Here is a 26292-nt window from a genome sequence, read left to right as displayed (position 1 = left end):
GTCAGTTTTCCTTTAACAGTTAAAATCAATCTTGTAGCTGTAAAAAAAAATTGCATTGTAGCCCTGGCCTCAGCTATGGATTCACCAAGTATTTTACCACTACGACACTGACAAAAAACTGCAACGACTTGCAACACAATGAGATGAGAAGCACATTGTATAATGTGATGCATGTGTGTGTGTGTGTGTGTGTGTGTGTGTGTGTGTGTGTGTGTGTGTGAAATCTCATCCTCTTGTCTGCTACTACATGTGAGATTATCCTAATAGATGTGGAGGTTCAACTTCCCATGAGATCATGTTGAAAATCTTGCCAATGTTGTTCAGGGGTTTCCTTATTTGATCAGGAAGTAGAAGGTTTGGCCATATTGCCAGGATGAGGTTGACAAATGTCACTTAATTGGATTGTGGGGGGCTCTAGGATTTGGCCCTGAATGTCTTGTTATTGGACTCGTAAAAAAGTTTAAGGAAGAGCAGTGCACACATTGTTTAAGAAATAGAATAACAGCAAATTTTTATACCTGTTTTATTGCCATTGTTTATTTAGATTTTATGGTGTGTGGACATAGCCTGAAGACTATAGTCCCAAGGGATAGCAGTGTTCCTGGGTCTGGTATGTGCCCTGTCAATCCAGCTTATTGTTACATAGTAAGGTGTTAGCGTGTGGCAACAGGGCATGACTAGCGTAACTGACATATCTGCAAGATTGGTGACAGCGTTGGGTACACTTCTGAGATCGTTTGTGTGTCTCCGTCTCTCCCATAGAGATGAACGGAGGGGGCGTGTTTCTACCAACTGATAGCTGGGTGCAAAACGTCATTTCCTTGAGCAGAGCTGGGACTGAGCCTGGGCCCCATATGGGAGATTGGGGGGGGGGGGGTCCCAGCAGTTGGACCCCCCCCCCCCCCCCCCCCGTGATCAGACAATTATCTTCTTTCTTGTGGATAGGGGATACGTTTTGTTTCCCCAGACTTTTTTGTTTCTAGACTCAGTAGGGACTCATTAGGGTTATAGGTTGAACTTGATGAACTCTGGTCTTTTTTCAACCTTATGAACTATGTTACTATCTTCTTTAAGTTCTAGAGCCTCTTACCTAAAAGAACGTCACCAAGATTGTGTTGGTTTGCTCCAAGCATCTAGTACTCTTTCCAGAAAATAATATTTACCGATTTGCTTCCAATCTCACCCAATGCCCCTCCTCACCCAAACTAACCACAGGTTGTGTGACTTTTATACATTCCTTGTATATGCTATTACCTTACCTGGCTCTTATTTGCTTATTGATCTTTTCTGAGGATTTTCTTTCTATTGCTTTCATTTGTTGGCATCAAGTTTATAATAATGTTATTTCTGCCCTTTCCTGTATCCCTCATTTAGAGTAAGTTCTTCAATTACTTTTTTTGATCGAATCAAAACCCTTTTTGATAAAACAGCAAGAACATAGCGCTACCTCAAGCTCTGCATGTGTGTGTCATAAGGCTTTTTATTTTATATCACCCCAGCAACTACAGAGCAAGAACTTCCAGCTTCAGATCTTCTAAGATTGATGTACCATGATTTCTATCCTTTTCTGTTCTGTAAATGCTATTCTCCAGCAATAGTCTCCCCTTGAACCCAGGCCATTAGTGCACCCACACAGGGTTCCCAGATAACCTTAAAGAAGATCCTGGTATGAGGAGACAAGAGGAAAACTACGTGAATTCTAACAATAAAAGTAATATTATACTGTTTACCTTAAAAAAAGTCATCTCACCATAACTATCATATTCAAAGTCCAGATCATATCAAATATTAATGTTTGCCATTTATATGGTGTTAAAAAATGATCTTTGGACACACGTACCGCATCAGTACAGTGGAAATCCTTTGTGTAATGAGAAGCTGCCAACAATAATGGCTTTCAGCCCTGCTTGTCAGAAAATATATCTATGCATTCAGAAAGTTTTCAGACCTTTTCACTTTTTTTCCATATTTTGATATTTTGTGCTTAAAAAAATTAAAAAATATGAAGTTTCCCCCATCAATCTACACTGAATACACCATTATGACAAAGTGAAAACTGAATATATAAAATCTTTGTTATTTCATTAGAAAGGAAGCACTAAAATATTGCATTAAAGGAGGACTCTAGTGCCGACTATTCCTCCTCTATTGTTCCCGGGCTGAAAAAAAATTTAAATAAACTTTCACTCACCATCCTGCATTCCCCCGGAGCGCTGCTACAGCTGATCAGTCCCCCAGTCCCACCTTCTGCCTTCTTCCTTTGAACGGATCCTCACACGGCGCTCTGCCTTTCACCGGCTGCAGCAATGTCTTGCGTAGGCCGTTAATAGGCGGAGCGCCGTGTGACGATCCGTGCACACGGAAGATGGAAGAAGACGGGACCGGAGGACCGATCAGCTGTAGCAGCGCTCCAGGGGAACGCAGGAAGGTGAGTGAAAGTTTATTTTAATTTTTTTTAAGCCCGGGCACAACGTAGGAGGAATAGTTGGCACTCCTTTAACATAAGTATTCAGACCCTTTACCAAGTTGAAGCACCGGCAGTGATCACAGCCTCCAGTCTTCTTGGGTATGTTTGCACTCCTGGATTTGGGGATTTCCTGCCATTCTTCCCTGCAGATCCTCTCAAGCTCTGTCTAGTTGGATGGAGACCATCAGCAGAAGCAATTTCCAGATCTCTCCAGAGATGTTCGGTTGAGTTCAAGTCAGGGCTCTGGCTGGGTTACTTAAGAACATTCACAGAGTTGTCCCTTATCCACTCCTGGGTTGTCTTGGCTGTGGTTAGGGTGCTTAGGATTATTGTTTGGTTAAAAGGTAAATCTTCAGTCCAGTCTATGGTCCAGAGCACTCTGGATTTCATTAAGCATATGTCTGTACTTTCAGCTTTCCTTTCCGCCTATGTTGTTTTGGCTGTATGCTTAGGGTCATTATCTTGTTGAAAGTTGGACCTTTAGCCAAGTCTGAGGTGTACAATACTCAGGTTTTTATTAAAGCATTACTATTAAAAAAAAAAAAATTATTTTAATACTTCCTTTAAATGAAGCATTTTTGTAATATACTTTATTACAAAATTTGTTTGCTAAAGATGTGAAAAACTTGTTTAAACAAAAATGGCCATGGCCATGGCAGTCCAGCTCTGGTCTCCTAGTCATTTCCGTCCTAACAACAAGAAGTTTAGACAAGTTTGCTGACAGGGAATTTGGTAATCTCTGTGCTCCGCTCCATGCCTCAGTGCAGTGTATAATCCAGCTTCCACCAGTGTTTGCTTCTAGACCTTGCCAATGAAAGAATTTTATTTCTGAAGCTAGTGTTCTGTATTGTATTCTGCTTTCTGGTACCTGACTTTGGCTCTGTATTCCTGGATTAACTCCTTTCTTTCTGATTCGGCATCTCTCTGGTTCTCTCGGTTCTGACTTTGGCTTGCTGACATTGATTTATGTGTTGGTTTGTTTTTTTTCCCTCTGTATTGTTAAGTGTGTGTCTTTTTTTGATATTCCTGACAACCCCCTGACCTGTGACTGAGTATTTTTGCAGTTTGTCATTTTGACAGGACACTCCCAGCACTAAACCAGTCAGGGAATGCCTTTGTAGTTGTAGATCCATCGCATAGGAAGGTACACAATAGGAAAGGACAGGGGCTGTGGGTGAGAATAGGGCTTTACTACTTCTCTGTCCATACGTGACGGTATGGGGGAGATTTATCAAAACCTATGAAAAAATCTGATTGGTTGCTCTAGGCAACTGCTCCACTTTTCTTCAGCACAGGTTTCGATAAATTTCCCATATTATGTCTTTGGGCATAAAAAATTTAAATATAAAAATATATGTTTTGGTCACAAATTAAATGTTTTTCTTGTGTACATGCATCATATTTGGTGAACCTGAGAGCATTGTGATTTATAAAGCAGGCAGTTTTGTAAAAATAAAACTATCTACTATCTTTATTTCTGTGACATGCTTAAATGTAGTTTTTTCCATACTTTCTTACCTCCAAATTTGTATCAGTTGTAAAAAAAAGTAAAACCAGGCAGTACCAGAATAGCAAAAATGATCAAGATTTGTCAGAACCCGTGGGGTTAAACGGTTCTAACAGTTCTCTCCGTTTTGTTTTTGTTCTTGGGCTATGCCCAGCTGCCTGGACTGGTCAGCTGACCTTAGTCTGGCTCCTATTTAAGCTGCCAGTCTGCTTTCATACCTCGCATGCAAAAGAGCTCCTATTCCTAACTGGCGTTTGTATTGTATCTTGAATTTCTGGCATATTTGACCTATTGGTTCCGCTCCCTGACTCTTCTCCCGTTTCTGCGATTTGGCATTTCTGTAATCTCTTGGTATTAACTCAGCTTGTGGACTGTGACTTATTGTGTGTGTTTAGTTATTATATCTGTTAGTGTGTGTGTTTCCATACAGTGTCCTGACCTCCATCTGTACTATAGTTTATTTTGTTGACGTTTGACTCCCTGCACACATTCAGACAGGGACTATCACCGTGGTTGTGGACCCGTCACCTAGGGTGGGTATGCAAGTAGGCAGGGCTAGAGAGAGTGGGTGAGTTTAGGGCTTCACTTTTCCCTGCCCATACGTGACAAGATAATTATGCACATAGGTTGATATAAAATATATTTTGTGGCTGTGCTATGCTGTCATAGGTAAGCACAGATGCTACTGTCTCTCCAATAATGGGGTTAAACAAGCTTCAATGTCCACAGTTATGAGGTCACTGCACTGTTCACATCTCCTTTCTCAGGACAGCACAGCTACATAGTACCTCCATCATAAGAAAGACTTGAGTGTCTGTACTGACCTATAATATTAGACATAAATTATGCATGAAAGCTATTAGCACCATTGTCATGAGAACAAAGCAATACCTTTTACCAATAATGGGAGAGCTTGTATAGCATATATTCATATTTTATTCCCAAAAAGTGTATCTACATTTAGTCCAAAATTTTATTTTTGCCATCCAGTTATTATTATTAAAGGGGACCAACTGTGTTGTTTTTATTTTTATTTTTTTTTACTTTTTTAGCCTATAGACCGCCAGAGATAGAATACTTAAGTATTAATAGTATTTCAATTAAAAACTAAATAACGGTAAGTTATAATGTACTATTGTATTAATGAACAATATGTAAAAACAGTATTATGATACCTGCATGCCTGACCTGTGAAAGGTGTCGGGTATGTGATCAGAACACATTATTTAGTCATAAAATCTGTGGCCTTTACAAGCATTCAACATTTTTAAGAGCAGACTCAACCTGTGAAATTACATGTCACGTGTGGCAGTCACCCCCTGCTGAGTCGAGCCCTGAAGACCATGAGTCATGCGCCTGTACCGAGCTGTGTATATAGAGAGACGTTGTTATGGTCGGGCAGATGAGATAACTAAAGCTTGAAGTTGTCTCAATAACTGGTTACCAGTGTTGGATAATAATTTTTTGGGTTATTAATATTTAATAACACATTTCAGTTTCAAACTTAATTTAATCATTTAGTAATTTAGTTTACATCAGATGTTTAATGCTGCACGCAGTGTATCCAGCATGAAACTGTTCGCTTTTTCAATTTGATTTATTAATAAAGGACATTGTGTGTAGTTTACTTCACAAAGACATTAATTATTAATTTTGTATGTGATATAACTTAAAATGAAAAATAAGAAATCCTGTAAATTTGGGATTTTTCTTCTTTTTTTTTTTGGCAGATCATTGTTGTATGGTTCATGAAGGGGGGGCAGCTAGGTTAAGACAAAGCAAGGGCGATGAGCTAAAATTTAAGAATGGCTAACAGCAACTAGTGAATCCTTTGAAAATTGAAAGAACTGGTAAACAAGATATGTAAAAGCAAAAATATGAAAACTTGTTGACTTACCCTACCTACTGCTACATTTTTAACCCCAAAACTGGGAAGATTAGATTGACCAACAGTGCAGTCCCTTTGATTTTCCCTTCCCATTATGGAAGATGAGAAGTGTTCAATTTAACCAAGGATTAAGGAATAAGAGAGTAGAACCAGATGCCCAAAGAAATTATAGGGTATAGCCACGATATTGTTGTTGGAACTTCAGAAAAAACTTCATTCAAAGAACCAGCAGATATATTGATGATTTTTCATCCTTTTATGGACACCAAATCAGAACACATGCAAGTTACTGTGCGCAGATTTAATGTTAGTTCACAGGGTCTAAAACTAAAACCACCTAAACCAGCAAAAATCTAAAGAAATGTACTTAGCAATATATTTGTTTTTGGACCTCATGTTCAACAAATCGCAACACTTGAAAAAAACGTTACCCATCAAGAACCTGAATCCATTAATATTCAACAAGAAAGAAGTGACAAATAGAATCAACACCAGTTAATACAATGCTTTATACTGCCCAAAGTGTTCCTGGTGAGGTGCTGAGGGAAGGTTTGCAAGCAGAACCCATTTGTACGGTATCCATTTTAGGACATCGTCAGTTGTCAGCCGTAACTCCATCCTGCGTCAGCCGAAACAGCGTCCCGCCTCCTCCCTCGGACCAATCTTCGTCATGTGTCAGCCGCAACTCCCTCCTCCATCATCCGAAACTCCCTCATCTGAAAATTCGTCATCCCTCAGACGAAAAACCTTCCTGCCATGTAGCAGAGCCAAGTCAGTGTCTGCTCTCTGCTATACGGGTTCTGCTATACATGCTATTCAGTGTCGGCTCTACTTTACAGACTCTACAGCACATGAAGTGTCTGTAGTACACGTGCACGTTTCACAGTTTTGACTCTGCTATACATGCTGTGCAGCATCAGCTCTGCTATGAAGCAGGAAAGTGCGTCTGAGGGAGAATTGTCTGAGACATGACGGCGTTTTTGACGAGGGAGTTTCGGATGAGGGAGGAGGGAGTTGTGGCTGAAGAATGACAGTGATTGGTGTGAGGGAGGAGGCGGGGCGCTGTTTCGCCTGCTGGGGGATGGAGTTGCGGCTGATGACTGACAGTGATTGGTCCGAGGGAGGAGGCAGGACGCTGTTTCGGCTGACGCGGGACGGAGTTGTGACTGAAGGATGACGGCAATTGATGTGAGGGAAGAGGCGGGACGCTGTTTCGCCTGACGGGGGAAGGAGTTATGGCTGACGACTGACGATGTCCTAAAAAGGATGCCGTACATTTGTGATTATCAAGAGATAAATATTTCCCCATTTCCAGTGTTGTCTTCACAACTCACATAGAAGATCGGCCAAGCTTGATTTTAACAATGCAACAGGACAGGAAGATGAGTCAACCTTTCATTTTTCAAGGGAAGAAAACTCTTTTTCCTTTAGTGAGGGAGAATCAGGGGATTCTATGAATGAAGATCTTGAGAAATTTAAAGATTTGTTATCAGTATTTGACATCCAAGAACAAACATCTGTGTTTGTCCACCCGTTTGAAGACCTCAAATTCATTGTGTCTGAAAGCTGTCTAGACAAACTGATACATAGATTGTGTTGTCAATCTGAAGGTGATTGCATGCTACCCGTAAAATAATTCAAAACAAAAAAAAAATGTATTTCTATAACTGTTGTTTGCACAGGGAACCATAGGAAACAAATAATAAATAAATAAGTCAACCAAAAGTGGAAAGAAAGCCTTTAGGAAATATGATACTCTCAGCAGCAACACTAACAACTCCTTCATTAAAATCAACAATTTTTACAATTATGTAACATGCTTTTCATTTCAGCCTCTACATTCTAGCCTCTACATTTCATTTCAGGCTCTACATGACTTTGCATTGCAAAATCTATATTTATTCTCGACAAAGGACAGCATTTAGGGAGCCAGCAAGTTAAAGTATACCTGTCATTAACAAAAACTTTTTATATAATGTAGATAAAACCATTATATGTATGGTGAGGGTGTGACGAGGGCAGATGTTATTACCCTAGGGGCAGATGGCATTAACCCCTTGTGTTCCTGATACCAGGGCATGGTTTAACCTCTACACCACCCAGAGGTATACCGCTGGATCCTGGTCTAGGCACAGAGGCAAATAATGACTCCCATGTCAAGTTTTGGAACAACGGCAGCTTTACTGAGACAGGTGTAACAGTCTTAACAGCTAAGCCAGGCCCAAGAAGGTGACCAGTGACTTTAGGGCTCGTTGGGACTTGTAGTAGACTTGGATAATTTGATGCAGGACCACGTTGACTTGACACAGATTAATCTTGACTGACTTGACTGGGACTGAGTAGACAGACTTCACCCCGTATGTAGCTTACCAGGTTTTGACATTCACCTGTTGGGTAGTGGACTTTTGGATGCGTGCATGGTAGGCTTGAGGCCTCCTCAGGACACTAGACACTCTCTTGGGACTTGACCTCACTGTACTCAGCAAAGACATGGACTAAGAGACTGAACTAGCTCCACCCAGGGTTTATATGAGAGAGACTCTGGAGATGTCCCATAGGTCACCTTGTAGGTCACATGGTCACTAGTACCTTCCTTGGTGACAATGCATGACAACAGTATTTAACGGTACATAAAAATATATACACAATGCAATACATAACATAGGCACTGCTTAACTAGTTAGGGCACATAGGTGAATGGGGGGGGGGGGGGCAGGGGTCAATGAATGGAGTCTGCCTGACAGGGCAGCAAGGGTACAGGGGTGCAACTCCTGTACTGGGCCACCACATATGTACAGTGGGGCAAAAAATATTTAGTCAGCCACCAAGTTCTCACACTCAAAAAGAAGAGAGAGGCCTGTAATTTTCATCATAGGTATACCTCAACCTACCTGGAAAAAAAATCGATAATATCACATTGTCTGATTTTTAAAGAATTTATTTGCAAATTATAGTGGAAAATAAGCATTTGGTCACCTAAAAACAAGCAAGCTTTCTGGCTCTCACAGACCTGTAACTTTCAGAGAGTCGTCTGTCCTCCACTCCTTACCTGTATTAATGGCACCTGTTTGAACTTGATATCAGTATAAAAGACACCTGTCCACAACCTCAAACATTCACACTCCAAACTCCACTATGGCCAAGACCAAAGAGCTGTCGAAGGACACCAGAAACAAAATTGTAGACCTGCACAACGCTGGGAAGACTGGATCTGCAATAGGCAAGCAGCTTGGTGTGAAGAAATCAACTGTGGGAGCGATTATTAGAAAATGGAAGACATACAAGACCACTGATAATCTCCCTCAATCTGGGGCTCCACGCAAGATCTCACCCCATGGTATCAAAATGATCAAAAGAACGTTGAGCAAAAACCCCAGAGTTACATGAGGGGACCTTGTGAATGACCTGCAGAGAGCTGGGACCAAAGTAATAAAGGCTACCATCAGTAACACACTACGCCACCAGGGACGCAAATCATGCAGTGCCAGACGTGTTCCCCTGCTTATGCCAGTACATGTCTGGGCCCATCGGAAGTTTGCTAGAGAGCATTTGGACGAAGAGTATTGGGAGAATGTCATATGGTCAGATGAAACTAAAGTAGAACTTTTTAGTAAAAACTGAACTCATCATGTTTGGAGGAGAAGAATGATGAGTTGCATCCAAAGAATACCATATCTACTGTGAAGCATGGGGGGTGGAAACATCATGCTTTGGGGCTGTTTTTCTGCTAAGGGACCAGGACGACTCATCCGTGTAAAGGAAAGAATGAATGGGGCCATGTATCGTGAGATTTTGAGTGAAAACCTCCTTCCATCAGCAAGGGCATTGAAGATGAAATGTGGCTGGGTCTTTCAGCATGACAATGATCCCAAACACACCACCTGGGCAAAGAAGGAGTGGCTTCAAAAGAAGCATTTCAAGGTCCTGTAGTGGCCTAGTCAGTCTGCAGATCTCAACCCCATAGAAAACCTTTGGAGAGAGTTGAAAGTCTGTATTGCCCAGCGACAGCCCAAAAACATCACTGCTCTAGAGGAGATCTGCATGGAGGAATGGGCCAAAATACCAGCAACAGTGTGTGAAAACCTTGTGAAGACTTACAGAAAACGTTTGACCTCTGTCATTGCCAACAAAGGGTATATAACAAAGTATTGAGATGAACTTTAATTATTGACCAAATACTTATTTTCCACCATAATTTGCAAATAAATTCTTTAAAAAATCAGACAATGTGATTTTATGGATTTTTTTTCTCATTATATCTCTCATAGTCAGATATACCTATGATGAAAATTACAGGCCTCCCTTATCTTTTTTGTAAGTGGGAGAACTTGCACATATGGTAGCTGACTAAATACTTTTTGCCCCACTGTATATTTGTAATATACATTGGTTAAAAGATTTGTATATTTTAAGGTGAAAAAATGCTGTCTCTGCAGCTACTGCCTGTGTGTCTCTGTGATGAGTCCAAATACAGGAAGTGTGGGAGAGACAAGCAGGGCTCTGTTTTGTCAATCATCCTGCTATGTGAGCCAGAAGTGTGTCACAGAGCCTCACTGCACAAAACCCTGCTTGTCCTCAGTGTACAGAGCCCTGCTTGTCCTCACTGTATAGATCCTGGTGGCATCCAGAGATTCCTCCGGCCTCGGTCGGCTCCAGCTGAAGACGGCCCGCCCGCCATTGCAGGCCTTGCAGCAGGCCTGTGATCCCGTTCGGTGGCTCCTTCTCTCTGCTCGGAGAACCTCCTTACACTGACTCTGCCGCGGTCTCTGACAGCACAGAGAGCCACCCCGGCTCCTCTGTGTTTGCGCCCCCCAGTGAGAGCTGTGCTCCGGCGCAGCAGGCAGCAATACAGCCTCCCCACCTGACGATCACAGGGGAGACTCCGGCTACGGCGCTGACACCTCCTCTGCCACAGGTATGGTGCACGGCTCACCTGTGGTCCCAGTCCTCGGACTCTCCTGCCTGCCACATTGCAGGGATGGACCCTGCCTCACCTCCTCCCCTCATCCCTGGGGACGTATTGCTCCCACCACCTGAGTTGTCTTTGCACCCCCCCCCCCCCCGGTCTGTGCTCCCAAACCTCCTAGGATCATGTCCTCTGTTAAGCCAAATGCTGGGGCCCCCACTCTGGGCCCCTGAGGGGCCCATCCTCTACAACTGCAGCCCCTGATACTCCTTCTCTGGGGGAGGTGGGTCTTTCTGGGACTCACTGTCTGGAGCAGACCTGGAGTGTTCAGGGATCCCAGCTACTCCATTTGTACCCCTTGAATGGAGTCAGCTTTTGTCACAAATTCCTTCTAAGGTGGACTTCCGCTCTTTAATTTCGGAGGTCAAAGATACTTGCCGTGCTTAAATCTCCTCTCTCCGCCAGGATTTGCAGCATGTTTCAGACAAAGTTGAGAGCCTGGAGGAGGCACATGATTCTACCAGGGCATATATCGCTCAGCTTCAATCTACTGTTGCCTCACAGTCGGAGTTCCTCTGTGATTTGCATAGCCATGTGGAGGACTTGGATAATAGGGGACGTCGTAACAACATCCGAATCCGCCTGCCACCCCGTGTACGTCATGGGTAGGGTGAGGGGACGTAACGCAGGCCTGCGTCAGGTAATCAGTAGCTAACATCTGCCGGTAATGATGGACATGTCATTATGTCCATCATTTAACTAGTTAGATACCATGATATATACAGATCATAGCATTTAGACATTAAATGCTACTATTCTTTGGTGTTTTGTGGTCCCATCGCACCCCATCCCCCCCCCCTTAGGCAGCCTCTAGCAATCAAGCCCAGTTAACTAGCCCAGTTAACATAGACCAATGTAATGCAACATCATTACATTAATCTATGTAAGCCTTCTACTGATGGCTTATGATAGGCCCCTGGGGCTGGGGGGGGGGGCAAAAAATGTGTAAAAAGAAAAGATAAAAAATGTTTTTAAATATATAACCCCCTCCCCCCCAAATTTCAATCACCCCCTTACCCCCCATTTTTAAAATAAAACACTGAAAAAAAAGTACACATATTTGGTTCTTGATCCTGCATGGTCAACAGCGTAAACGCAAAAAAGTTGCAAACGCCAAAATTGCTGATTACAACTACACAAATGTCATACTGTTGAAAACTACTGCAAAACATAAACCCTAATATAGCTCTGTAGGTGGAAAAATAAAAAGGTTATAGAGGTGAGAACATGTCAATGAACAGATTTGTTTTTCAAGTTTTCAAATTTTTTTTAAACCATTAAACAAAACAAAAAATTGTTATCATGAAGTTTGATATAATTGGAATCATACTGATCCATGCAATATACCGTATATCCTCGAGTATAAGCTGAGTTTTTCAGCATGATTTTTCGTGCTGAAAACACCCCCCTCGGCTTATACTCGAGTGAACTCTCCGCCCTCAGTGGTCTTCAACCTGCGGACCTCCAGAGGTTTAAAAACTACAACTCCCTGCAAGCCCGGGCAGCCATCAGCTGTCCGGGCTTGCTGGGAGTTATAGTTTTGAAGCCTCTGGAGGTCCGCAGGTTGAAGACCACTGCGGCCTTCGACATCATCCAGCCCCCCTCTCACCCCCTTTAGTTCTATACTCACCTCCGCTCGGCGGGACGTTAGGGTGCGCTTTTCCGGTGCTGCAGGACTGTCCGGTGGGGAGGTCATCCGGTGGAATAGTGGTTCTGGGCTGCCATGTTCACCGGGGGGGGGGGGGCCTCTTCTCCGCGCTTCGGGCCCGGCCCCGGAGTAGTCACGTTGACTTGACGACGACGCAGAGGTACGTTCATTACCAACGTCCCTCTGCGTCATCGTCAAGGCAACGCCTCTATTCCGGGCCCGAAGCGTGGAGAAGAGGCCCCCCGGGGAAGATGGCAGCCCGGAACCACTATCCCACCGGACGACCTCCCCACCGGACAGTCCTGCAGCACCGGACCAGCGCCGAGCGGAGGTGAGTACAGAACTAAAGGGGGTGAGAGGGGGCTGGATGATGTCGAAGGCCGCAGTGGTCTTCAACCTGCGGACCTCCAGAGGTTTCAAAACTACAACTCCCAGCAAGCCCGGACAGCCGATGGCTGCCCGGGCTTGCTGGGAGTTGTAGTTTTGAAACATCTGGAGGTCCGCAGGTTGAAGACCACTGTATCAGACATTGACAAGCGGTGATGATGATGACATGTGGTGATGATGACAAGGGGATGATGAAGGGGGGATGGGATTATGACAAGGGGATGAGGAAGGGGGGGTGTGGGATGATGACAGGGGGATGATGAAGTGTGTGTGTTTGATGATGACAAGAGGATGATGACAAGGGAATGATGAAGGGGGGGGTGGGGATGATGACAAGGGGATGATGACAAGGGGATGATGAAGGGGGGGTGGGATGATGACAAGGGGATGATGACAAGGGGATGATGACAAAGGGATGATAAAGGGGGGTGTGGGATGATGACAAGGGGATGATGACAAGGGGATGATGAAGGGGGGGTGTGGGATGATGACAAGGGGATGATGACAAGGGGATGATGAAGGGGGGTGTGGGATGATGACAGGCGGTGATGATGAAGGGGGGATGATGACAGGCGGTGATGATGAAGGGGGGATGATGAAGGGGGGATGATGACAGGGTGATGATGATGAGGGTGTTAATGACGGGGGTCTCGATGATGACAGGGGGGGATGATGTATTTCCCACCCTAGGCTTATACTCGAGTCAATAACTTTTCCTGGGATTTTGGGGTGAAATTAGGCGCCTCGGCTTATATTCGGGTCGGCTTATACTCGAGTATATACGCTAATTTGTTAGCCAGTTTTATCATATTGTAACTCCATAAATATTATTGCCCCACAAAATTGTGCAGTTTTATATTTTTTTTTTTTAATTTTTGCCTTACATACAATTTTTTCTGGCTTCGTAATACATATGATAAATTAAAATGTACCAAGTACATAGTGTATTTCTGTAATTTGAGAAATTATTTAACAGGTAGTGCAGACCTATAAAAAAAGTTGGAACACAACTGGTTCTCAGTCCGGAGAACATCAGCAATAGTCAGTTATCAGCCGTGTACATATCACTGCAGTGCGAGCTGTCATGAAGCTCTGGACTTTTCAAATCAATAGTTGATGCAGATAAAAAAGTGTTGCTGATCGGCCAGTCAGGGAGTGAAGCACAATGTTGAGCAGTTCCCCAATTTTTGAGTTTTTTTTATTTATAAAACATTATGATGTGATAAAAAAAAATATGGTATCTAAAGAAATCCTTACTTATCATCAGATAAAATCTATATATAATTTGTATATAATATATAAAGTGTACATGACATGATAAAGAAGAAAATGACAACTAAACCCAAACAACTCAGATATCTTTAAACAGCCTTTGTCCAAACTGAAAAAAAAAGCTCTATATTTCCAGTCCTGAAGGGGTTAAAAAATATAAATAATCATTAAAAATAAAGGAACGAAACAATGCAGCATTACATTGTTATTAACTGCTCAAGGACAATGGACGTAAATGTACACACGAGTGCGCTGGTACTAAGGGCACCAGGATTTAGTAACATTTATGTCCTCTACATGAGGCAAGCACAGGAGCTGCGCTCACTTCATGCACGGCTTAAAATAGTGGACATCAAGGGGCGTGGCGAGGCGCCGATGAAGATGGCCGCTTAGTAGCAGAGCTCCCACACCATGAGGCCCTCTGCAAGCCTTTTTGTGCCCTGACCACCTGCTCTTCTATGGGGAGAACCTCCCGCAAGACCCCTAAGAAACCCTCCACCACCCAACATCCTCCTCCAGTACCTGGCGGCATTCAGAGATTCCTCCGGCCTCGGTCGGCTCCAGCTGAAGACCGCCCACCTGCCTTACAGCAGGCCTGTGATCCCGCTCGGCGGCTCCTACTCTTAGCTGGGACTGCTGGGAGAGCCTCCTTACAGTGACTCCGACAGCACAGAGAGCCACCTGCCACCCCAGCTCCTCTGTGTCGGCACTCCCCAGTGAGAGCTGTGCTCTGGCGCAGTAGGCAGCAATACAGCCTCCCCGTCCGATGGCCACAGGGGAGACTCCGGCGCCGACACCTCCTCTGCCACAGGTACGGTGCACGGCCCTCCTGTGCTCCCAGTCCTCAGACTCTCCTGCCTGCCACATTGCAGGGGTGGACCCTGCCTCACCTCCTCCCCTCATCCCTGGGGACGTATTGCTCCCACCACCTGAGCTGTCTTTGCACCCCCGCGGTCTGTGCTCCCAAACCTCCTAGGATCATGTCCTCTGTTAATACAAATGCTGGGGCCCATCCTCTGCAACTGCAGCCCTTGGTGCTCCTTCTCTGGCGGGAGGTGGGTCTTCCTGGAACTCACTGTCTGGAGTAGACCTGGAGTGCTCAGGGATCCCAGTTACTCCATTTGTACCCCTTGAATGGAGTCAGCTTTTGTCACAAAATCCTACTAAGGAGGACTTCTACTCTTTAATTTCAGAGGTCAAAGATACTTGCCATGCTTAAATCTCCTCTCTCCGCCTGGATTTGCAGCATGCTTCAGACAAAGTTGAGAGCCTGGAGGAGGCACATGATTCTACCAGGGCATATATGACTCAGCTTCAATCTACTGTTGCCTCACAGTCAGAGTTCCTCTGTGATTTGCATAAGCATGTGGAGGACTTGCATAATAGGGGATGTCGTAACAACATCCGGATCCCTGATCTTCATGCTACCCTGGAAGCTATTTTCAACCTAATCCTGGGCGAGCCTCTTTCCCATAAGATTAAGCTGGACAGAGTGCACCGGTCCCTTTGCTCTAAACCCTCCAATGCCTCTCCTAGGGATGTCATTTGCTGTGTGAATGACTTTCAACTCAAGGAAGCTATCATGGCTAATGCTATATCCAGCTATATCAAGACATCTCCTGGCTGTCCTCCAGAACAATCATGTGCCCTACCGCTGGAGTTATCCCTTTGCCCTGCATGCCCACAAAGATGGATGCTCTCCTGTGCTACGCTCACATTCTGGCGTCCCTTCCTTCTGCTCTGCCTTGGACATTCCTGCCCCTCAGGTGATGGACTGGGGCCTCTCCCCTCCGCCTCCCCCCCTGTGTGGCAATCGATCCGCAGTCAGCAGTCTTGAGGGAATAAGAAATTGGCCCCTCCCGGCCGGCATGATCCCCCTTCTATGCATCCATGAGTTGAGGTCCAGAAGTTTTCTGGTGATATCCTTGTACCTATGAGACTCTGTTGCTTCTTGGTTCTCCTCTAGGATACATTGGTTTTTGTGGGTGGAGCCTCTCTGAGCTGGTTCCATTTCTTCTGACGTTGTTCTCTCATCTCCCGACTGAGGCCTTACCAAACGGAAAGGTGTTTTAGAGGTGCTTCTGTACCTCGTTTATGCTAATATTTGATGCCTCCTCATTGACCAAGTGGTCATTGGTTTATTTTTGGATTTGTTGTTTTATTGTTTTGTTTGTTGTGTCCATGCCTTTCCTGTGTTGTCCAGTTAGGTCCAATTTGTCTCCCCCTTCCTCTTGTATTTCTCCTCCTTCTTTCTCCCTCTTTTCATCTAGGCTTCCTGGTGTGGCGACTTTCTTCCGTCCCCTTGAACATCACTGGCACTATCGGCTATGGGTGGTTCCCTCTCGTACAGTGCATTCTCTCTTTCTGCTTCTTTTTCTCCCTCTTTCTTTTGCTATGGCTAAGTGTGTTTCCTTGAATGTGAAGGGCCTCAACAGCCCCCCCCCCCCCCCCTAAGCAGTGCCTCTTGCAATGGGAGTTGGTCATGCAGAGGGCTGATATAATCTTCCTTCAGGAAACACACTTTGACTGCTCTGGCTCCTTTCAATTCCTACATCTCTACCCTCATGCTTTCTCTGCTACTACGGGTGGGAAAGTGGCTGGTGTAGCAATTCTGATTTCCCGCTCCTGTCCCCTCCAAGTTTCTTCTTCCTATACTGACCCACAGGGACGCTGTGTAATTGTGGAACGCTCTCTTGGTGGTAAACCCCTTCTTTGCAAAATCTATGCACCTAATACCTCCCAGATCCCTTTTTTGGGTCGGGTTCTTGTTCGGCTACACAAATATCCCCCCTCTGTCTGGCTTTAAGGGGGTGACTTTAATCTTATTTTTCTCCCTCTATGGACAATCATTCACAGCTCGGTAGCCCTCCCTCCTCTGGCCTCTTTGTTCCGTCGCTTGCTATGCTCCTCCTTCTTATATGACCTGTGGAGGATTAATCACCCAACTGCCAAATCTTTTTCATTCTACTCTCATTCACATAAGCAGCACACGCTGACAATTTTATTTGGTAATCTGCCCATGGTTTGCATGCTCTCCACTGCTTCGATTGACCCAATCTCTTGGTTTGACCATAGTTCGATCCTCCTTTCTTTTTCTCCCTTCTCCTCCTCACCCAGCTGCTGCCATTGGCGGCTTAACGACTCTTTACTTAAATCCCTGCCCTCCCGGGAGTCGATCCAGGCATGTATTACCGAGTACTTCACTCTCAACCAAGGTTTGGTCTCCTCTCAGGCTGTTCTTTGGGAAGCCCACAAATCGGTAGTCCGGGGGCATTGTATTGCTCTAGGTTCCCGTTTAAAGTGTGGTGCCTTGGCTCGTTCCCAGGAGTTGCGTGCACAAATCAATAGGCTTGAAACTACTTTGCTTTCCGCTCCTACTCTTTCAGTGTTGAGGCACCTGGACGCGGGACGTGCCCAGCTGGGCGAGCTTGCACTCCGTAGAGTGGAGCGTCAGCTTCTTAATGCTAAACAGAGATTTTATGAGAAAGGCAATAAGGCCCACTCCATGTTGGCCAGACGCCTGCGTGACTGTTCTGTGGTCCAGATGCCCTCGGCTCTGAAAGATTTCTCTGGCACTCTTCATTATCAACCTGATGCTATTTTCCTTTCCTTCCCAACTCCCTTCTGACTCGCTGTTAGACTCTTTTCTTTCGCTGTGCCACTTGCCGACTCTTTCGGTGTCTGACCGGGCCACATTGAATGCTCTGATCACACTTGAAGAGCCGACTGAGGTTTTTAAGTCCTTGCCTACAGGGCACTCCCCTGGTCCAGATGGCTTCACTTATCTGTACTATAAGACCTACTCTGCTCTCTTTCTCCCTAAACATATTCTTCTCTTTAACTCCTTCCTGGGGGGCGAGGGGATCCCGCAGTCTTTCTTACATTCTTTGCTTATCATTATTAACAAGGTCTCTATTCTTCCCCCACAGCTTCCCTTAAGCTTCCTCAACGCCTTAACCTTTGTTCAATGGTACTAGGCGGGGGTGTCCGTTGTCCCCTCTGATCTTTGATTTATGTATTGAACCCCTCCGGGGGGAGCGAACATCTCTGGGATTGCTCTTCATGATAAGGAGTTAAAGATCTGCCATTTTGCAGACAATGCGCTTCTCACTCTTACGCAGCCTTTGATTTCTCTCCCTAACCTCTATAGGGTTCTACATTCTTATGGTGATGTCTCTGGCTACAAAATCAATCTCTCTAAGACTGAGGTCCTTCCCTTGTATCTCTCCCTGTCTCTTTCCCCTCAGCTGTTAGCTGCCTACTCTTTTAGATGGTTCTCCTCTGCTATTAGCTATCTTAGTGTGCACCTTACTTCTTGTTATTCTTCCCTTTATGCTACTAACTTCCTTTCTCTTTTTCGGAATCTTCAGTCCCTTATGGAAAAGTGGCAGTCCCAATATATCTCTTTTTTCAGGCGCATTGCGGCGGTTAAAATGACGGTACTCCCTATGTTGCTTTATTTTTTTTAAACATTACCCGCCACGTACCCTTGCCTGCCCTGCATGCTTTTCAGTCTGCCATTTTTCGGTTCATCTGGGATGGTAAAAGGCCTCATCGCCCGATGTCTGTCATGGTGGCGAGTAGGTCTATGGGGGGCCTATCGGTGACTAAGTACTACTGGGCTGCCCATTTGCGACACCTGGCTGCCTAGACTACTTATCATGCTCATAGTCGCTGGATGGAGCTGGAGCTATGTGGGGGGGGAATGCTCCAGGAAATTCAGGCTCTTCTCCTCTGGCTCTCCTCTACTGTCCTTTCTTTATCATTCTGCCTTTGCCCGGGGTTTAACTTCCTGTATGGTTAGGGAACGGGGTGGTAGGGGCTTCCTGTATGGTTAGGGAATGGGGTGGTAGGGGGCTCTTTTGTTTTGTTGATGTAGTGGACTCTCTCTTGTTCTCTACTGTCCTTTGTAAATCTAGTCTCCCGACACGGTCTTTCCTCCTCCAAACAACTTCATTACGTCTTCTACGCTGGTCCTGTCCTCAGATTGTTGCTTACTGGGACATGGTGAAGTGTTTGGTTAATGAGGTCCTGGGGTCTCAGTCCCCTTAGAACCACTGATTTACTTGTTACACCTCTCCAGTAGGGTTTTGACCAAACGACCTTTTAAGCTATTCATGCATATTGTCCTAGCAGCAAAGACTCTCATTGAGAAATGTTGGAAGCAATTTCTCCCCCTCACACCCCCCCCCCCCCCCCCTGCCCCTCTGAGATTAATTACCTGGCAAGGATCCAGGAGATATGCTCTCTTGAATCCCTTACTGCCTCTCTTAACAATTCCTTGCCTCTTTTCCTTTCCATTTGGGAGCCTTGGGATCAATTCTCTGATAGACAACCTCCCTAGTTCTTCTACCCTTCCCCAGTTCTATTCCCCCCTTCTCCCTCTTTATCCCTTTCTATCTCCCTCCCGTCCCTCCTCTTCTCCCTTCCTCTTGTCTGTTGTGTCCTTATTTTTGTCTCTGTTTGTACTTGTCTTTGTGATGTTCTGTGTTTATTTTATTCCTGTTAAGGTTGCCCAAGGGCCTTCCAGAATTATCTCCTTTATGTGGCTTTGACTGCTGTTTTGTAACTGTGTGTCTTATGTGTGGTTTTTATAGTCATTAGCAGAGTCAACTTACTCTAATCCTGGTTTCCTTTTTTTACTCTCTGCCATTGTCTTATTTTTTGATATTTTTGTGCACAATCAGTTATTCTCTGACCCTTGTTTTGTACCTGAAAACAACTTGCACTTCTTTATTTTCTGTATTGAAAAACTTTAATAAAAATTTACAGAGGAAAAAAAAAGAAATAATGGATATCATCGATCATGCTGATGGCCGCTATTAACCCCTCAGATGCTGTGATTTCAATCGATGGCTTTCAAACGAATTAAACATACTTGTACATTTTGTTAAAAAAAAGTATAAAGTTTTTTTAAAAAAGCAGTACAATAACAGAAAAGCATATAAACATAGGTATAATTTTAACCCCTCAAGGACACAGGGCGTACTTAAGGACCCAGGGCATACCTGTACGCCCTGGACGTTTCTGCTCACTGCCGGTAATCCAGCGGTGAACGGAATGGGATGCCTGCTGAAATCATTTAGCAGCCACCCGTGCAAACCCCTGGGAAAGCCCTGAGACCCCCCCCCCCCCCCCATGTCGACAATCGCCGATCAATTCAGATCGGCGATTTGCCGCGATTCCGGGTCAATTTTTTCCCCGGTGACCTGGAAAAAAAGGGTGATAGGTGCCGTCCAAAACGTCACCTATCACCTTTTACCAGCAGGAGTGAGGTGGCACTGGTGCCACCTCACGATCGTCCTGATTCATCAGGACTTCTGCTGGGGGTGTCACTAACAGCACCCACTCCGCCCCTATTCCGGAGGGCGAGAGTGGGTGCTGGGAGTGGACACCGGAACCTGGGGCCCCCGATCCCCGGCAGCTGTGGAGGGATCGGAGCCCCAGGACAAGCGGCGGCGGTGGCAGACAGGAGGATGCAGGAGCAGCAGCAGGACGTAAGGCTGTGCCTCCTGCTGTTGCTTAGCAACAACTTCCAGCAAGCACAAAAGGGCATGCTGGGAGTTGTTATACAACAGCAGAAGGCACAACTACAACTCCCAGCATGCCCTTTGGTAGTTTGTGCATGCAGGGGGTTGTAGCTGTCTCCAGCAGTTGCATAACTACAACCCCCAGCATGCACAGACAGCCAAAGGGCATGCTGGGAGTTGTGGTAGTGTCCCTCCAGCTATTGCATAACTACAAGTCCAAGCATGCCCTTCGGCTGTTGAGTGTTGTTGAGAGTTGTAGTTTTGCAACAGCTGAAGGCACACTGGTTGCGAAACACTGAGTTTGTTACCTAACTCAGTGTTTCGCAACCAGTGTGCCTCCAGCTGTTGCAAACTACAACTCCTAGCATGGACTGATAGACTGTACATGCTGGGTGTTGTAGTTTTGCAACAGCTGGAGGCACACTGGTTGCGAAACACTGAGTTAAGTAACAAACTCTCAGTGTTTTGCAACAAGTGTGCCTCCAGCTGTTGCATAACTACAACTTTCAGCATACAACTCCCAAAGGGCATGCTGGGAGCTGTAGTTATGCAACATCTGAAGGTTTGTCCCCCATGTGAATGTACAGGGTGCATTCACACAGGCGGGGGTTTACAGTGAGGTTCTTGCTGCAAGTTAGAGATGCAGTAAATTTTCCACTGCAGCTCAAACTCCCAGCGGGAAACTCGCTGTGAACCCCTGCCGTGTGAATGTACCCTAAAAATACTACACTACACTACTCAAAATAAAAAGTAAAACACTACATATACACATACCCCTACACGGTTGCCCCCCCCCCCCCCAATAAAAATGAAAAACGTCTCGTACAGCACTGTTTCCAAAACGGAGACTCCAGCTGTTGCAAAACAACAACTCCCAGTATTGCCGGACAGCCATTGACTGTCCAGGCATGCTGGAAGTTTTGCAGCAGCTGGAGGCACCCTGTTTGGGAAACTGCCGTAGGGTATTTTTTGGTATCGGAGGCAAGTGAAATGCTTGCATCTGGGTCTGTCCCTGTGCAAATCCCTAATGTAGGTCTAAAATGTGCATGGCGCTCTCTCACTTCGGAGCCCTGCCATATTTTAAGGCAACAGTTTAGTGCCACATATGGGGTATTTACAGACTCGGGAGAAATTGCCTAGCAAATTTTGGTGGGCTTTTTTTTCCCTTTTACCCCTTATAATAAGGTAATGTTGGGGTCTACACCAGCATGTTATTGTAAAAAATTTACATTTTTTTGCACTAACATGCTGGTGTTGCCCCATACTTTTTATTTTCACAAGAGGTAAAAGGAAAAAAAGACCCCCAAAATGTGTAAGGCGATTTCTCCCGAGTATGGAAATACCTCATATGTGGATGTAAAATGCTCTGCGCAACAAGGGCTCAGGAATGAGAGCACACCATATACATTTGAGGTGATTTGCACAGGGGTGGCTACTGGTTACGGCGGTTCTAACATAAACACAAAAAAAAACCCACCCACATGTGACCCCATTCTGGAAACTACACCCCTCATGGAACATAACAAGGGGTATAGTGTGCCTTAACACCCCACAGGTGTTTGACTGATTTTCTTTAAAGTTGGACGTGAAAATGAAAATGTTTTTGTTTTTTCACAATAATGCTGGTGTTACCCCAAATATTTCATTTTCACAAGGGGTGATAGGAAAAAAGCCCCCCAAATTTTATAATGCCATTTCTTCTGAGTATGGAAATACCCCATAGTAGCGTAGTCTAGACATAGCAGGAGGTCAGTAGGCAGGCAGCAGAGGAACAAGGTCGAATCACAAAGCAAGAGATCAGATACATGGCAAGGCAATACCAGGAATGCTTTCTCTCATGCTCAAGGCAACAAAGATCCGGCAGGAAACTGAGGAGGGTGGAAGAATTTATAAATGAGCCACAGGTGAATTACACTAATGAGCGTACTGGCCCTTTAAATCTTAAAGCTCCGGCGCGCATGTGCCCTAGGGGACAGGGACACGCATGCCGGAGCAGAGAAGCAGAGGCGGAGGCAGGAGAAACATTTGGAGAGTGACGGACTAGGGCTACAGCAGATAAGGGGACCATGCGTCCACGGCAAGCGTGTGCGCCGGTGCGCATAACGTAACAGTACCTTCCCCCTTTGTTCTTCCCCTCCTTTTACAAGAGAGAAAACTCCTGAGAAGGTCACGGTCCAGTATATTCTCCTCAGGCTCCCAAGATCTCTCCTCAGGACCATAACCCTGCCAGTCGACCCAAAAATTTTTTTACCTCTCACAGTTTTTGTAGCAATAATCTGTTTAATTTTGTAGATGTCAGAAGAGCCGGAGACAGGTGTGGGGGCAAGATTCTTCTGAGAGAACCAGTTTATGACGAGAGGCTTGAGGAGAGAGAGAAGAGGAAGGAATTGGGAATATGTAACGTAGCAGGTGGAGGGAGTTTGTAGGAGAAAGGATTGATCTTTTGTAGAGTCTGAAAGGGACCAAGGTAGCAGGGACCGAGCTTGTAACAGGGGATCTTGAAGCGGATTTACTTGGATGAAAGCCACACCATGTCACCAGGAGAGAAGGACGGAGGAGGTCTTCTACTTTTATCCGCTTGCGCCTTCATGTGTGAAGAAGCCTAGGATAATGACTGTCAAGTCTGTTTCCAGATGGTGGAGAAGTCACAGACCAGCTCATCAACAGCAGGCACACTGGAGGAGACTGGGAGAGGAAGAGGAGAACGGAGATGGAGTCTGTAGACAATAAAAAAAGGAGGACGACCTCGTTGACTTGGAATCCTTATTATTATTATATGAGAATTCAGCCCAGGGGAGAAGGTCAACCCAATCATCTTGGCGAGCTGAAACGAAATGCCGAAGATATGTCTCAAGGATTTGATTAACCCTCTCCACCTGACCATTGGACTGAGGGTGGTAGGCCGAGGAAAAGGCCAGATTGATGTTCAGACGGTTACAAAGGGCTTGCCAGAACTTAGAGACAAACTGCACACCTCGATCCGAAATGATATGCTGAGGAAGACCATGTAAACGCAGATGACAGTGTTATTATAAGATGGTGGCAAATCAGTGATGAAATCCATGGCGATATGGGACCAGGGAGTCTCTGGAATGGGTAAAGGCTGTAAGAGTCCTGCAGGTCTCTGTCGAGGAGTTTTGTCATGAGCACATGTTTCACAGGACCGAACAAAATCAGAAACATCACGTTCAAGATGGGGCCACCAGTAGTGCTGGGAAATAAGAAGTAGAGTCTTGCGTATTCTAGGATGTCCTGCTGTCAAGGAAGAATTACCCCATTTCAGGACTTTGCGTCTCAATCTGGTGGGCACAAAGGATTTTCCCGGAGGAACTTGCTGAATCTCAGCAGGAGCAGCAGGAATCAAATGGTCAGGAGGAATAATGTGCCTAGTCGTGGAGTCCAAACCAATTACGTCAGAGGACCTGGAGAGAGCATCAGCCCTGATGTTCTTGTCTGCTGGACGGAAGTAAATTAAGAAGTAGAACCTAGAACAGTGACCATCTTGCCTGGCGAGGGTTCATATGCTGAGCAGACTGAAGGTATAGAAGATTCTTATGGTCAGAGTAGATGCTGCCCGGATGAGAAGAACATTCCAATAAATGTCGCCATTCCTCCAAAGCTAGCTTGATAGTGAGGAGGTCACAATCTCCAAATGGAGTAATTCCTCTCAGCAGGAGAGAGTGTCTTGAAGAAGAACCCACAAGTTACACTCTTGCCCTTGGTGTGAGAACGACACCCGCTCCAATAGATGAGACATCAACCTCCAAAGCAATGGGCCTCTCTGGATCAGGTCTTGAAAGCACGGGAGCAGAGGCAAACACATACTTTAAACGGGAGAAGGCCTTTTCAGCCTCTTGAGGCCAAGATTTAGGATTAGATGCCTTTTTAATGAGAGCCACAATAGGAGCAACCAAGGATGAAAAATGTGGGATAAATTGACGATAATAGTTAGTGAATCCCAGAAAGCATTGAATAGCACATAGGCCCAAAGGACGAGGCCAAACCAATACTGCAGACAAGTTATCTGGATCCATCTGCAGGCCCTGATGAGAGACAATATAGCCAATAAACGGAAGACTAGATTTCTCGAATAGGCATTTCTCCAGTTTGGCATGGAGATGATTCTTCCGTAGTCGCTGAAGAACCAGACGAACATGAGTACGATGCTCCTCTAGGTTGGAAGAGAAGATCAGGATTTCATCTAGGTATACGACAATGCAGGTGTAGAGAAGATCACGGAAGATGTCATTGACAAACTGGCAAAAATGGCTGCAGCATTGCAGAGACCAAAAGGCATTACAAGATACTCAAAATGTCCATCACGAGTATTGAAGGCCGTTTTTCATTCAGCTCCCTTGCGGATACGAATGAGGTTATACACACCGCGTAAGTCCAACTTGGAGAAGACCTTGGCACCATGTAGACGGTCAAAAAGTTCTGAGATAATAGGTAGAGGGTAACGGTTCTTGACCGTGATTTTGTTAAGTCCCCTGTAGTAAGAACATGGACGGAGTGAGCCATCCTTCTTCCCTACAAAGAAGAAACCTGCTCCAGCAGGAGAAGAGGACTTACGGATAAATCCTTTTTGGAGATTGTCCTGGATATACTCAACCATGGCTTTGGTCTCAGGAACTGATAGAGGGTATATCCTTCCACGAGGAGGAGTGATACCAGGCAGAAGGGCAGTGATAACAGGCATAGGACAGTCGTAAGGACAATGTGGAGGCAGAGACTCAGCCTGTTTCTTGCAGAAAATGTTAGAGAAATCTTGGTAAGGTGGCGGCAGGCCAGGTAAAGGAGGAAGACGAGAAACAACTTTACGCAGAACAGGTTGGAGGCAAAAATTTTGACAGGATGGTCCCCAGCGAATTATTTCTCCAGTTCTCCAATCCAGTTGTGGGCAATGACGTTGCAGCCAGGGAAGACCAAGAAGATTCTAAGAAGTACAGTGTAGCAGAACATAGAATTCAATCTTTTCTTTATGCGATACTCCCACTTGAATGACAAGAGATTCAGTATGGAGTGAACCCTACAGTCCAGATTTTGTCCATTTACAGAGGAGATGAACAAGGGCTTGGCAAGCCGAGTAAGGGGAAGATGATACTTGTGGTCTAAAGCCGCATCATTAAAGTCACCTGCTGATCCAGAATCTGAAAATGCTGTAGCACTGAAGGAAGACTTGGTTGAAGTGAAGACTTATACAGGAATAGTTAAGCGTGGAGAGTTAGTATTCACACCCAGGGACGTCTCTCCCACGTACCCTAGGTGTGGGTGAACTGTACAGTCCTTGAGAAAGTGCTCCAGGCTAGCACAATACAAGAACAAATTCTTATTGCGTCGTCGTGATCTCTCCTGTTGCGTAAGACGAGAACGATCTCCTTCGGCAAGAGGTGAAGGAAACTGAAGAGGTGGGCGTTGAAACACGGGCATCAGGCGGGCAGGTTCCCTTTCTAAGCGCAATTCCTCCTGTCTCTCAGCAAAACGCACATCAATGCGAGTGGCCAAGTGAATAAGTTGAGTCAAAGAAGATGGAGGATCACGTGCTGCAAGGGCATCTTTAATCCTGCTTGACAGTCCTTTTTTGAATATGGCACACAAGGCCTCATCATTCCAGGCAAGTTCAGAGG

This window comes from Hyla sarda, chromosome 1 (genome assembly GCF_029499605.1).
Source record: "Hyla sarda isolate aHylSar1 chromosome 1, aHylSar1.hap1, whole genome shotgun sequence".
In the NCBI taxonomy this organism is placed as follows: Eukaryota; Metazoa; Chordata; class Amphibia; order Anura; family Hylidae; genus Hyla; species Hyla sarda.
The sequence above is the reverse complement of the archived record's forward strand: the minus strand, read 5'-3'. Positions refer to the sequence as shown.